This window comes from Juglans microcarpa x Juglans regia, chromosome 2D, assembly GCF_004785595.1.
Source record: "Juglans microcarpa x Juglans regia isolate MS1-56 chromosome 2D, Jm3101_v1.0, whole genome shotgun sequence".
NCBI classification, from domain to species: domain Eukaryota; kingdom Viridiplantae; phylum Streptophyta; class Magnoliopsida; order Fagales; family Juglandaceae; genus Juglans; species Juglans microcarpa x Juglans regia.
In genome coordinates, this window is record NC_054596.1 from 27,312,581 (window position 1) to 27,324,628 (window position 12,048).

Genomic DNA, 12,048 nt, shown 5'->3' on the forward strand with positions numbered 1-12,048 from the left:
TGATTTGAGAGCATCAAGATCCTTTGTCTCTGTTAGTTGTGTGCAACGATGTGAGCTAGATGTGGAACATTTATCTCAGAGGGTTCTGGAAGCCATTCCAGATGGAAAAATAGTGGGATGCACCCGTGTAGTTAAGAATATTCCGTTGGAAGTTGCGGGTCTAACTTTGACCGCTGACTTGATTCTAGGAATGGATTGGTTGTCGAGACATTACGCCAAGATAGATTGTCGAATGAGAAAAGTGGTCTTCAACTTACCTGCAAAGGATAGGATCTGTTATATAGGAGAAACTGTTAGGTTAGATCCATCAGTAGCCACATCGGGACAAGTCAAGAAGAGCTTGACAAGTGGAGCTACCACCCATCTTGTAATGATGACAAGCACGACGGAGGAACCTAAGGGAGTTCAAAGAATTCCAGTGATAGAAGACTTTCCTATAGTTTTTGCCGATAAATTGCCAGGATTACCCTCGGACAGAGAGATAGAATTCGTGATTCAGCTTGAACCAGCCATGGCCCCAGTGCATAAGGCACCATATCTAATGGCCCCAACAAAATTAAAGGAACTCAAGGTTCAAATCGAAGAACTTCTAGAAAAGGATTTTATCTGCCCTAGTTCATTGCCTTGGGGAGTATCGATCTTGTTTGTCAAGAAGAAGGATGGGACTTTGAGGAAGTGTATTGACTATCGAGAGTTGAACAAGGTGACCATGAAGAATAAATACCCCTTGCCAAGGGTAGATGATTTGTTGGATCAGTTACAAGGAACTTCGGTATTCTCAAAGATTGATCTACGATCGGGATATCACGAACTTAGGATTAGGGATTAGGACGTACATAAGACTGCCTTTCAAACTCGTTATGGACATTTCAAGTTTTTAGTCATGCCTTTCAGACTGAAAAATGCTCCAGCAGCATTTATGGATTTGATGAATCGAATCTTCAGGTAGTACCTCGATAGTAGTGGTGTTTATAGATGACATACTGAAATATTCCCGAAGTGATGAAGAACATAAAAGGCATCTAAGGATTGTGTTGGAGACAATGCAAGAACATCAGCTCTACGCCAAGCTTAGTAAGTGTGAGTTCTGGCTTAGAGAAGTGAAATTTTTGGGACATGTCATTTCTAGTAAGGGATTGGCAGTAGACCCTGCTAAGATCAACGATATGACAGAATGGCAAAGGCCAACTAATGCCCATGAGATACGTAGTTTACTCGGACTAGCAGGATACTACTAGAGGTTAGTAGAAGGGTTTTCTAAACTCTCTAGCCCTTTGACGACACTTATAAGAAAGAATACCAAGTATGTTTGGAGTGAAGAATGCGAGAAAAGTTTTCTAGAGCTGAAGAAGAGGTTGACCTCAGCGCCTGTGTTGGCTTTACCTGAACCACATAAGTCTTATGTAGTTTATAGTGATGCCTCTAAGATGAGATTATGATGTGTGTTGATGCAAGAATGAAGAGTCGTCGCATATGTTTCACGACAACTCAAGGACCACGAGCAGAGTTACCCTACTCACGACATAGAATTGGCTGCAATAGTCTTTGCTTTGAAAAATTAGAGGCATTATCTGTATGGGGAAAAGTGCAAGGTATACACAGATCATAAGAGCCTCAAGTATTTGTTTAGTCAGAAGAATCTAAATATAAGGCAGAGAAGATGGGTTAAGACCATTAGTGATTACCAATGTGAGATTAAATATCACCCCGGTAAGACTAACGTTGTGGCTAATGCTCTTAGTCGCAAGACTCAGACCGACTTTCCATCTCTATTGGTTGAAATGAGGAGCTTGTTGATTGGAGACCCACCTCGAGATGCTAAATTAGCAATGATATAAGAGATTGTACCCATGACTGAAGAAGAAATCTTAGAAGGTCAATGAAAGGACGACAAGCTAGGAAATCTTCGACAGAAGATTTTGAAGTCTGAAGGATTGCAATATTTTCCCATTGGAGTGATGAGATGCTATACTATAAGGAGAGAAAATTGATTCCTAATATCACTAAGCTAAAAGAAAAGATTCTAAGGGAAGCTCATTGTACCCCTTACATAGCTCATCCCGGCAGCACTAAAATGTATCAGGACTTGAAGAATCAGTTTTGGTGGGATGGAATCAAGAAAGATGTGGCAGTGTTTGTAGCAAAATGCTCCGTTTGCCAGTTGGTGGAGGCTGAACACCAAATATTAGCGCGAGAATTGCAACCGTTGCCAATTCCAAAATGGAAATGGGAGGACGTTTCGATTTCATGATAGGTTTGCGAAGGACATCATCAGGGAAGAATTCCATATGGGTCATAGTCGACAAACTAACAAAGAGTGCGCATTTTCTGCCCATAGTTAATACAGACTCTATGGATAAGCTCTCTCGTATTTATGTTAAAGAGATAGTACGATTGCATGGAGTACCAAAAACCATAGCGTCAAATCGAGATAAACGTTTTACTTCACGCTTTTGGCAGAGTTTGCAAAAGATGTTGGGCACACATTTGAGGTTTAGTAGTGCATATCATCTGTAGACTAATGGACAGACTGAGCGTACAATCCAAACTTTGGAGGACATGCTACGAGCATGCGTGCTAGATCTAAGTGGTGATTGGGAAAGTTACCCACCGTTAGTGGAATTTGCTTACAAAAATAACTTTTAGGCCACAATACAAATGGCACCTTACGAGGCATTGTATGGGAGGAAGTGTAGATCCCCGTTGTATTGGGACTAGGTTGGAGGTAAGAGGATACTAAGACCCGAATACTTATAAGAGGTCCGGAAACAAGTAGCCTTGATCCAAGAAAGGATGAAAGTGTCCCAGAATCGGCAAAAGAGTTATGCCGACAACCAACGAAGAAGTCTGAAGTTTGCAGTAGGAGATTGGGTATACAATCATGCAAATTGGTAAAAAGGAGAAATTGAGTCCTCGATATGTAGGACCCTATGAGGTAGTGGAAATAGTTGGTTTTGTAGCCTATCGGTTGGACTTACCAGCAGAGATGTAGGGAATACATGATGTATTTCATGTGTTGACTTCGAAGAAGAGGTTGGGAGAAAGCCAACCAGTGGTAATGAAACCCGATAGTATTCGACTTTAGCCAAACTTGTCATACGAAGAATGGCCAGTACAGATCGTTGATCATAAGGAACAATAGCTAAGGAATCGGAAGATACCTTTATTGAAAGTAATCTGGAATAACCCAGATTCTTAAGAAGCAACTTAGGAACGAGAGGATTTAATGAGGAATAAATACCCTCACTTGTTTGTATCTTAGATCAAAACATTTGATTTAATACATGTGTTTGTTTGAATATATGTCTGATTTATTAGTATGAATTGTTGTCTGTTCATTGTTATTAGCCTAAGTGTAGTAACATTGTATGCACCTACCATACCCTTGGAACAGGGAATGGCCCGACCTAGGAAGACCTCACATATGTCTATTGCATTAGTAGCCCAAATTAGAGAAAGACGGGAACGTAGTCACATAAATCGACACGAGAGAAGAGACCAAATGATGGCTGCACATTGGCAGCAACTGGAGAAGTTTGAGCACCATCGCACCCACAAAATGGATGCGGATTCTTAGGGGAATATTTTCTTGTGGAGAGCATTACCACATGAAGAAAGAAAACCCCCACAAGACCTGTGAATATAGAAGGATGCGTCTGCTTGGACGAAATCAGGAAGCTGAAACGAGGAAGGGCAACCCATTGAGTAGGTATACCCCGTTTGAGACATCAGATACCTCTGTGGATCGTATTCCGTTCCGTGAGGAAGGGCAACCCATTGAGAATACTGAGTTGACGATATGGCATAAGCTGAATGAGATGAGAGTAAACATAAACTACGACTATGATTTGGATTCAATATTCTATTTTTCGCATGATTTGATAACAGAAGAAGCAAACGAAGTACCATTCTCCCCATCATCATCTAGAGAATCTACGGCCGCGAGTAAGAGAGGTAATAATCCCAACATTACCTATTGCGAATAGTTTGGTTAACGTTTTACGGAGCTGATTTCGAGGACAAAATCCATTTCTAAGGGGGGCAAGATGTGATAATGCTGACCTAGATAGGTTTCATCTGTGTTATTTTTCATTGAATTAATATTATCTTAGGGCCATGAAATTAGTCTAGATTGATAGAGGCCTTGGACCTATAGTTAGCATCCAAAGTCCAAGAGAAAGGGACACTCAAGCCCTTGCATTTTCGGCCAACTAAGTGGGCCTAAGCCCAAAAAACCTAGAAAAGCCATAGGTCACGCCCAATCCATGTGGCTTGTGCCATTTGTTACGCATACGTATTCCATGAATCTGGACGTGATAGTGGGCTAAGGGGGGAGAGAAGCTTAGGGTTTGGGAACCCAAAGGGCTTGCACAACTATCCTAGTGACAAGCCTTTGGACTTCCCACATGTCACTCATGCATGAAGGCTTCTTGAAGGGAATCATGAGATTCACTTAGGGGAGACCAAGAGCCACTCAGCCAACATGCCCCACACTCGCCACTTGTCAATTTAGATAAATCCAAGAGATCTTGCATGAGGAAGTGGCGCATGGAAAGACTAAAAGAGTTGATTTTTTCCCAAGGATCCCATGGGGAACACCAAGAGGCTTTCGGATTCTCAAGCCACACGCCCACTCTAGGGAACTTTCAGACTTAGTGCCAATTGTCATTCATGCGTTGGAGAAGGAAAGGTTCTAGAAGAAGTATCACACAAAATTACCATTTTGACACTAGGGTTTCGGCCACCACATCCAATCTTGTGCCACATGTCATGTTTAGGGTTTCTAAGAAGCATAGGGAAGTGGGAGAGTCACCTAGGGAATGAGCATAGGAAGAAGAGGATTCTTACTTAGGGAGACTAAGGGTCACGCTTGGGTAAGAATAAGGGACACCATGGGGAAGAGGAAAGATGCTCATGGGGAAAAGAGAGAGGGGGACGGCACTTGAGGGACTCAACACGCCAATGCCACTTGGCATGCATGCAACACCCACTTTCTTGGGAAGATGAAGAGGTTTGGAGGAAAATTACACAAATGCACATGAGATTCATTGAACCTAAACGTTTGAAAGGGAGATTAGAGGGCATTAGGGTTTCGGCCAAGGGAAGAAAAGGGAGAGTCACGCCACATGTCCTTTATGCATTGGCTCTTGTTTGACCAATCGGCTTCAAGGAGGAATGCTATATAAAGACCTCATGACCAACGACTTCTTCTTGTTTATTTTCGAATTCCCAAGGCATTCTCTCTACTCCATCTCTCTCTCACACCACTTAGAGGATTCTCCAAGTCCTAACACTATTTTCTCACACTTTCCTTTCATCCAAGCAACGACCATACACTCAGGGGAAGGCCACGAATTTAGGAGAAGTTCCACGGTAAGAATATTACACTCAATTTCTTCTCTTCTCACAATCACACACGCCTACTCCAAGGTGTAGGAGATCTCAAAGTGAGTCTGAGGTTCCGAAGACCACATTCACACACACGGTATCAATAGACTATTTCATCTTTGAAATGCCCTAAGGTTTTTGCAAGGAGAGGAGGCTGAAAGTTTTAAGGACTCATCCTCAAGGCATTCGGCCATGACACATGCACACTACTCACATGTTCATGACCTAGCCACGGTCACGTGAACTTGAAGGTCTTTATGTTCTACGCCCTTGAACCGAATGCAGCCTCACTTCGAGCAAACAACGAACCCTAGCAATTCCATAACACACATGGATTAGGGTTAGACCCTTGTTCTAACAAGTCGTATCAATCTATTACAGCTTGCTAGTGATTATTCGAAGGATTTGTAAGTAAACTCTTAACCTACTTTCGGTTAATATATGTATATACTTGTGTGAATCTTTCATATTGTTTGAGAGTGTGTATGTTTGCTATTTAGTGACTTTGTGAATACAAATCTTGTTGAATATATACAAGAACATGCCATGATCATATGCATTGGTTTACATGATGTTACGCCATGATTTGAAGAGATTAGGGTTTTGGCTTATGGATGATTTGCTATGCTTTCATGTTTCAGATCTTGTAACGATCTTTGCCATGATCTATAGTCCATTGTAGTTCAGTTTTTATGCTAATGAACCTTAAAGTTTCGTCCATAGGACGTTTGTGTATGATGGATTAAGTGTCTTGATGTTGAACTATGCCATGCTCACATGTTACCATGCCATGATTCAAATGTGTTACACTTGATTATTGCATGCACGACATTTCATACGTCACATGTCAAGTGTAAGAAAGAGTATGTTTTAAGTCTCATATCACATACATTTGGGTAAATGATTTCTTCAAAAGTGTTTATAAATGTTTTATCATGACCCCAAATGCTAGGACAAAGTAATGTTTTGGTGGAACTCCTATGTCCACTCTAGAGTGCTTAAGAACGAAGTGGTAACCCCTGGGTCAACAAAGAATCGTCTGCATACCTTGGATGGATCTTTTTGGAAAGGATGCCAAAGCGAGGTAGCACCTAACGCTAGTGGGTGCCATGACTAAGACAAATAACTCGACGAAGTACTGTCATATTATAATGATTATGAATAAGATGTATTCACCACAATGTACAGATCGTTGGTGGTGCGGTAACTAAAAGGAACACATGGTGCTTAGTGGAGCCATGTTGTGTCCACCATGTGTTATAAGAACAAGACAATGAGCTCACATGATATGATATGATATGAATAACATGATAAGATATGATATGATATGAATATTTAAATATCAACATGAAAATGATGTCAAAGGTGATTTTTCGAAAAAGTCTAAAAATCTCTATTACATGTCTTTCGAAAAAGGTCAAGTGCATAAGTCAAGTTTTTTGTCACGTCATATGTCAAGTACATGTTCATGCATGCATTCCATGATTGGTCATTTGTATGCTTATATTAACTGTTGTACGTTGTATGTTTACTTGATGAGATTTCGAGAAATCTCATTGTCGTAGTTTTCACTATCATTCCCCACTCGGAATGGTAGAAGCTGTGACAAGTTCTCAACATCATGGACTCGATTAATGAGCTAATAGAAGACGAATTCATCGTAGAGGCCTGCTATGACTTTACGGCCGATCTTTTGAAAGTCACGGCCCAACGCCATAAGGACCTTTTGGAAGCATTGAATAAGGACAAATATGAAACCGAGACCAAGAAAGCCTCTACGATGAAGGAGCACCTGGATTTTGTAACTGGATACCTGGGTCAGGCAAATGATTACTCAATAGAGGCCAAAGAAGTTTATGCTAGTGTGGGACTTCTAGAACCTGAGGCCTTAAGGACTAGGGATATTTTCTTGAGTCTCACTAGCAAAGGGACCTTAGTGCTAATGAAGTTCCCTGTCTCATGAATTAAGGCCATTTTGTGATCAGTCCCTTTGTTTTGGGGAAAAAGTTTTTTATACTCTTGTTTTGGGAGACAATGAACATATCTTTCATTTGGTACTTTTGAAAAGAATGTTACATTAAAGGCAATGTTTGTATTATGTTTAGTCTTGCGGTACCATGTGCTAAGACAATTGCTTTAGGCGTTGCCTAATCTTATATGAACTTCCCAAATGAGGGCTGGGGGCGCCACATCGCAGTTTTTAGTTTGTTTAAAGTAGAAACTTTTCTCAAGTATTGGGCTATATTATGATGGTAGAAACTGGAACATTCCATGTTAGTTCACTGATTTCAGGTTATTACACGTGTTAGAAAGATGTTATGTTATATACCAAAGCTGGTAATTTAGTACGCATAGCAGCTACCTATTAAGAGTGTTTTTATTATCATTTGTCAGTTTCTATGACTTTGGGGCCATGCTAATATTTTATCCTGTTGACTTTTTTGCTTTGATCATGCCTTTTAGAGATACTTCCTAAGATCATCCACCCATGCTTTTAGGGAGGTATGATTGCACTTTCACAAGACCCTTTTCAAGTGGATCCTTATTCAAATAAATTTTTCATATTTATGATTGAAATATTAGAATATTTGTTATTCCTTTATAATTACCATGTTATCATATTAGTTAAGGTTTTATGTGAGTTATTATTACACAAGGAATGTCTATGCTGAACAGTTTAGAAGTAGAAACCTACTAACTATTAGCTGGCTAGCTTTTTGTGGTGCATATTCTCATATTTGGATTGAGTAGCACTTGATGGATGATGGTGAGGTGCAGCGTGATCGTGACCTTTGTGCCAGTGGGTTGGAGGAAATGTTGGTAGACATTCTCTACCAAGAAACCATGGAAGGGAAAAATGATTAGGTCAAAAATCATCAACCAAGATCATGTAAGACTTGCAACGAAGTTGAATGTAATTGGGACGAAGGCAGTTGATGCCTCACAAATTAAGGGAAAATCACTCACCTGAGGTAGAGGCAATGACTATTCATTAATTTGATGGGCCAATGGGAATGGGTTGGAATCCACAAACGAACGGTAATTGCGACGGAGGAACATTGGGCTAATGCAATAATCAAAGAATGTGATGTCTGTCAAAGAAATAAAGTTGAGAATATTCATCCTCCAGGTTTGTTAAAACCTTTACTTGTACCTCAGCAGATTGGGACTGACTTGTCCATGGATTTTGTGGAAGGGTTGTCTTCCTCAAAAGGTTACTTGTGTATCATGGTGGTTGTAGAAGAGGCTCTACTTTTACAAGTTCTTTTTGGAAATTGCTTTCTAAGTTGCAAGGAGTTACACTTTCATATTCATCTGCTTATCATCCCCAAACTGATGGGCAGCTTGAAACTGCGAATAAGTGTTTGGAACATTTTTTGAGAAGTTTTACAAGTGATAGACCGCGACAGTGGGTAGAGTGGTTAAGACTGGCTGAGTGGTGGTATAATACCACTTTTCATACCTCAACCAGATTAACTCCTTATGAAGCAGTGTATGGCAGGCCTTCAACCAGGTTACAATAATATGTGCAAGGGATTACTACTAATCAAGCAGTGGATGATCTGTTAAAATTGAGAGATCAGATTTTGACAACTTTGAAACATAACTTAGTGGCAACTCAAGAGAGGATGAAAGTTCAGTAAGATAAAGGCAGAACTGAGAGGGAATTTGCAGTAGGGGAATGGGAGTATTTGAGGTTACAACCGTATAGACAACACTCCTTGATTGCTAGAAGAAAATTGAAGCTTTCACCCAGATGTTTTGGGCCATTCCAGATCATCCAAAGGCTTGGTCAAGTAGCTTACAGGCTTGCTCTACCACATGATACTTTAATTCATCCTATTTTTCATGTTTCCTCTTTAAAAAAGAAGTTGGGAAATCATGTTTCACCACTTTCAATCTTGCCTCCAATTGATTTGCATGGAGCTCCTGAACGAGAGATCATCCTACAACGCAGAACCAAGAAGTTTAACAATCAACCACTTGTGGAAGTGTTCGTGCAGTGGTAAGGAGCTACAGTAGAAGATGCCACTTGGGAATCATATTGGAAGTTGCGAGAGAGATTTTCTCACCTTGTGGGCAAGGTGCTTTGAAGGGTAGGGGTGTGTCATGTATCTCGGGAGAGTTGCAGACAATTGTGAATTGGCTGGACCGGTGGTTGTGAAGTGCAATTGGCGTGAAGAAGAATGCTGAATGACAGTTTTGTTGGTTAAAAGTAGAAGTAAAACGTAGTTGTTTGGGTTATTGTGATTAATGTTTGTATATTGAGTAGATAAAACGTAGTCGTTTGAATTAGTAGTGGTTGATGAAATGATGTCGTTTTACAAGTCTATAGCATATATTGTAATGAACAAAACATTGTGTTTTGATAAAATAGGTATAAAGAGCTCTGTGAGTTGGGATTGAGGCCAACTCTGGATTGTTGCTCATTTTTCTATCTTTCTTCTCTTCTTCTTCTTCTTCTTCTGATCATCTTCTTCTTCTGTTCTTCCATTCTTGGGTTCTTGGAGGGTGACTACCTCGAATAAGTCATTACTAAAGTGGGCTCATTTCACATTGCTGAGGACCTAGTCTTCTCTCCAAACTTGGAGTGCTTTCAGCTTCCTCCCATAAATCAATCAAGTGTTGCCCATCCATTAATTGTCTCCATCTCTTCACCTCAGCTAACGCCCCATCCCTAAAAACTTATCTCCTTGTCATTTCAACAACATGATTTTTCGCCGCACCCTTTATCTTCGCTCTAGCTTCTTCATGTGCAAACCTTAGCTCTACTTCCATTTCCCTTTCCTTCTAATATCTTTTATTACAGTTCAAGAACAAAGTATCATGCCTCAGTGGAGTTAATTTGAGTTTAAATGTTTGTTGAGCTATGAGCCCATTTAAATTCATTAGCATTTTCTTTATTTCAATCCAGTAAGCTATTTGGACTATAAGATAACGAGTTATTGGTTTGGACCCTTAGTTTTATTTCCTTTCTCTATGATGTTAGTTTCAGTTAGCCTGGACCCATGTAACGGTCAGCACACTTCAGTACCAAACCGGGGCTCTAGTTGTTCTTTAACAGAAAGTAATAGTATTTACTATCAATCTATTGGGTGTGTTACAAATTGGTATCAGAGAGACAATTTGTCTCTGTACTAACAAAATCCATGGAATAAATTCTTGCATCATTATACAAAATTAAGGGATTGGTTGAACAATCACAACAAACGCAAGAACGTGTCCGGCAGAAAATAAGAGATTTCAAGAACTGTAATGGGCACCAAGATTGACCTATTCTTAAAAATCATTTGCAAGTTGGATCAATTACAAGGTCAAGAGTCAAGAAGATCAAAGTTTAAGCTATTTGGAACATGAGGTTCATGCGGTGCAGGAAGAACTAACAATTGTGGATTCTTGGTCAGATCTCCCCTATGATCAAGATTGCCTCTCTCAGATCCAGATTGAGACTCCTAATAGTGAAACTAACAAAGGTAACCACGAGATTTCCACGCCCGGTCTCAACACTAGAATTTCCAAAACTAGGGATAGAGCTCGAAGAAAGAGAAATAGAGCAAGAGAAGGGCCATAGAGAAAAATGAGACGTCATGCGGTTTTGGAAATTTCTCAGAGCTAGAACAGAGCACCAATGTTGGTCTAGCCTCAAGCTTCACGCTCATATTCTCATATTTGGGAGGTTGACTCTGGTGGGTCCTCGTCCAAAAGCCCCTATCTCTGCGACTCTCTGTTTTTCACTTCTCTCTGCACTCCGATCTATCTAAGGCATCCATTCATGGCAACAACTATCATATTACTCCACTCTCTACGACGTCGTGACGTCACCTCCGCACCTCTATTTGCCTTCCGATCCTTCAAGAGCAATGCTACGCATGTGTGGGCTCCCTCAAAGTTGGGTCACAATTGGGCAAGTCTGACCAGAGCATTTAGCTCTAAGCTTGTTGTGAGTGATATTGTTGGCATTGACTTGGGAACGACCAATTCATGTGTTTCTCATGGGTTTCCGTCACCGAGGGAAGGAACCCCAAAGTTATTGAGAAGCTATTTGATTAAAGGCTTGAGAGCAGACTTGGGAGGGATTTATTCCCTTTGTTGCCGAATGCATTCAAGTGGATTAAGCAGATTGAATGGTCTGAAGCAATCACATGTCTTCTCGACATTTTTCCTACCCTAACGGAGCCTACTAGTGCCATTGTCGGTGACTCATTCATGCGATGTTTCAAATCGAATCCACTTAAACCATGGGATTGGAATGTGTAGTTGTTTCTCTATGGTGTTGCGGGGTTGTAGTTCGATATTTGATTCTATTTCTCGTCAAGGTTATAGTATTGACACGGGGGTAGGTAATTTCCCTCTCTTCTTTTATTCCGATGCATGTCCTGCTCAAAAGGCAAGACAAGTTGAGGAAAAAGCTCGAGAGGTATTTGGTGGAGTTGATGTGTAGTTTCTTTGTTGCGTCATGGATTGGAGTTGTCAAACACCATGGGCCTTGGGCCTACGCAGGTTTTTGTGGCCAATCATATTTCCATTATTGATATCTTCCTCTTAGACAGATGAATGCTTTGGTGTTATTATGAAGAAACATCCTGGATGGATTGGGCTCTTGCAAAGCACCAGATTAGGAAGGCATACAGATCGACATGGAAAGTGTTGGAAAGGAAG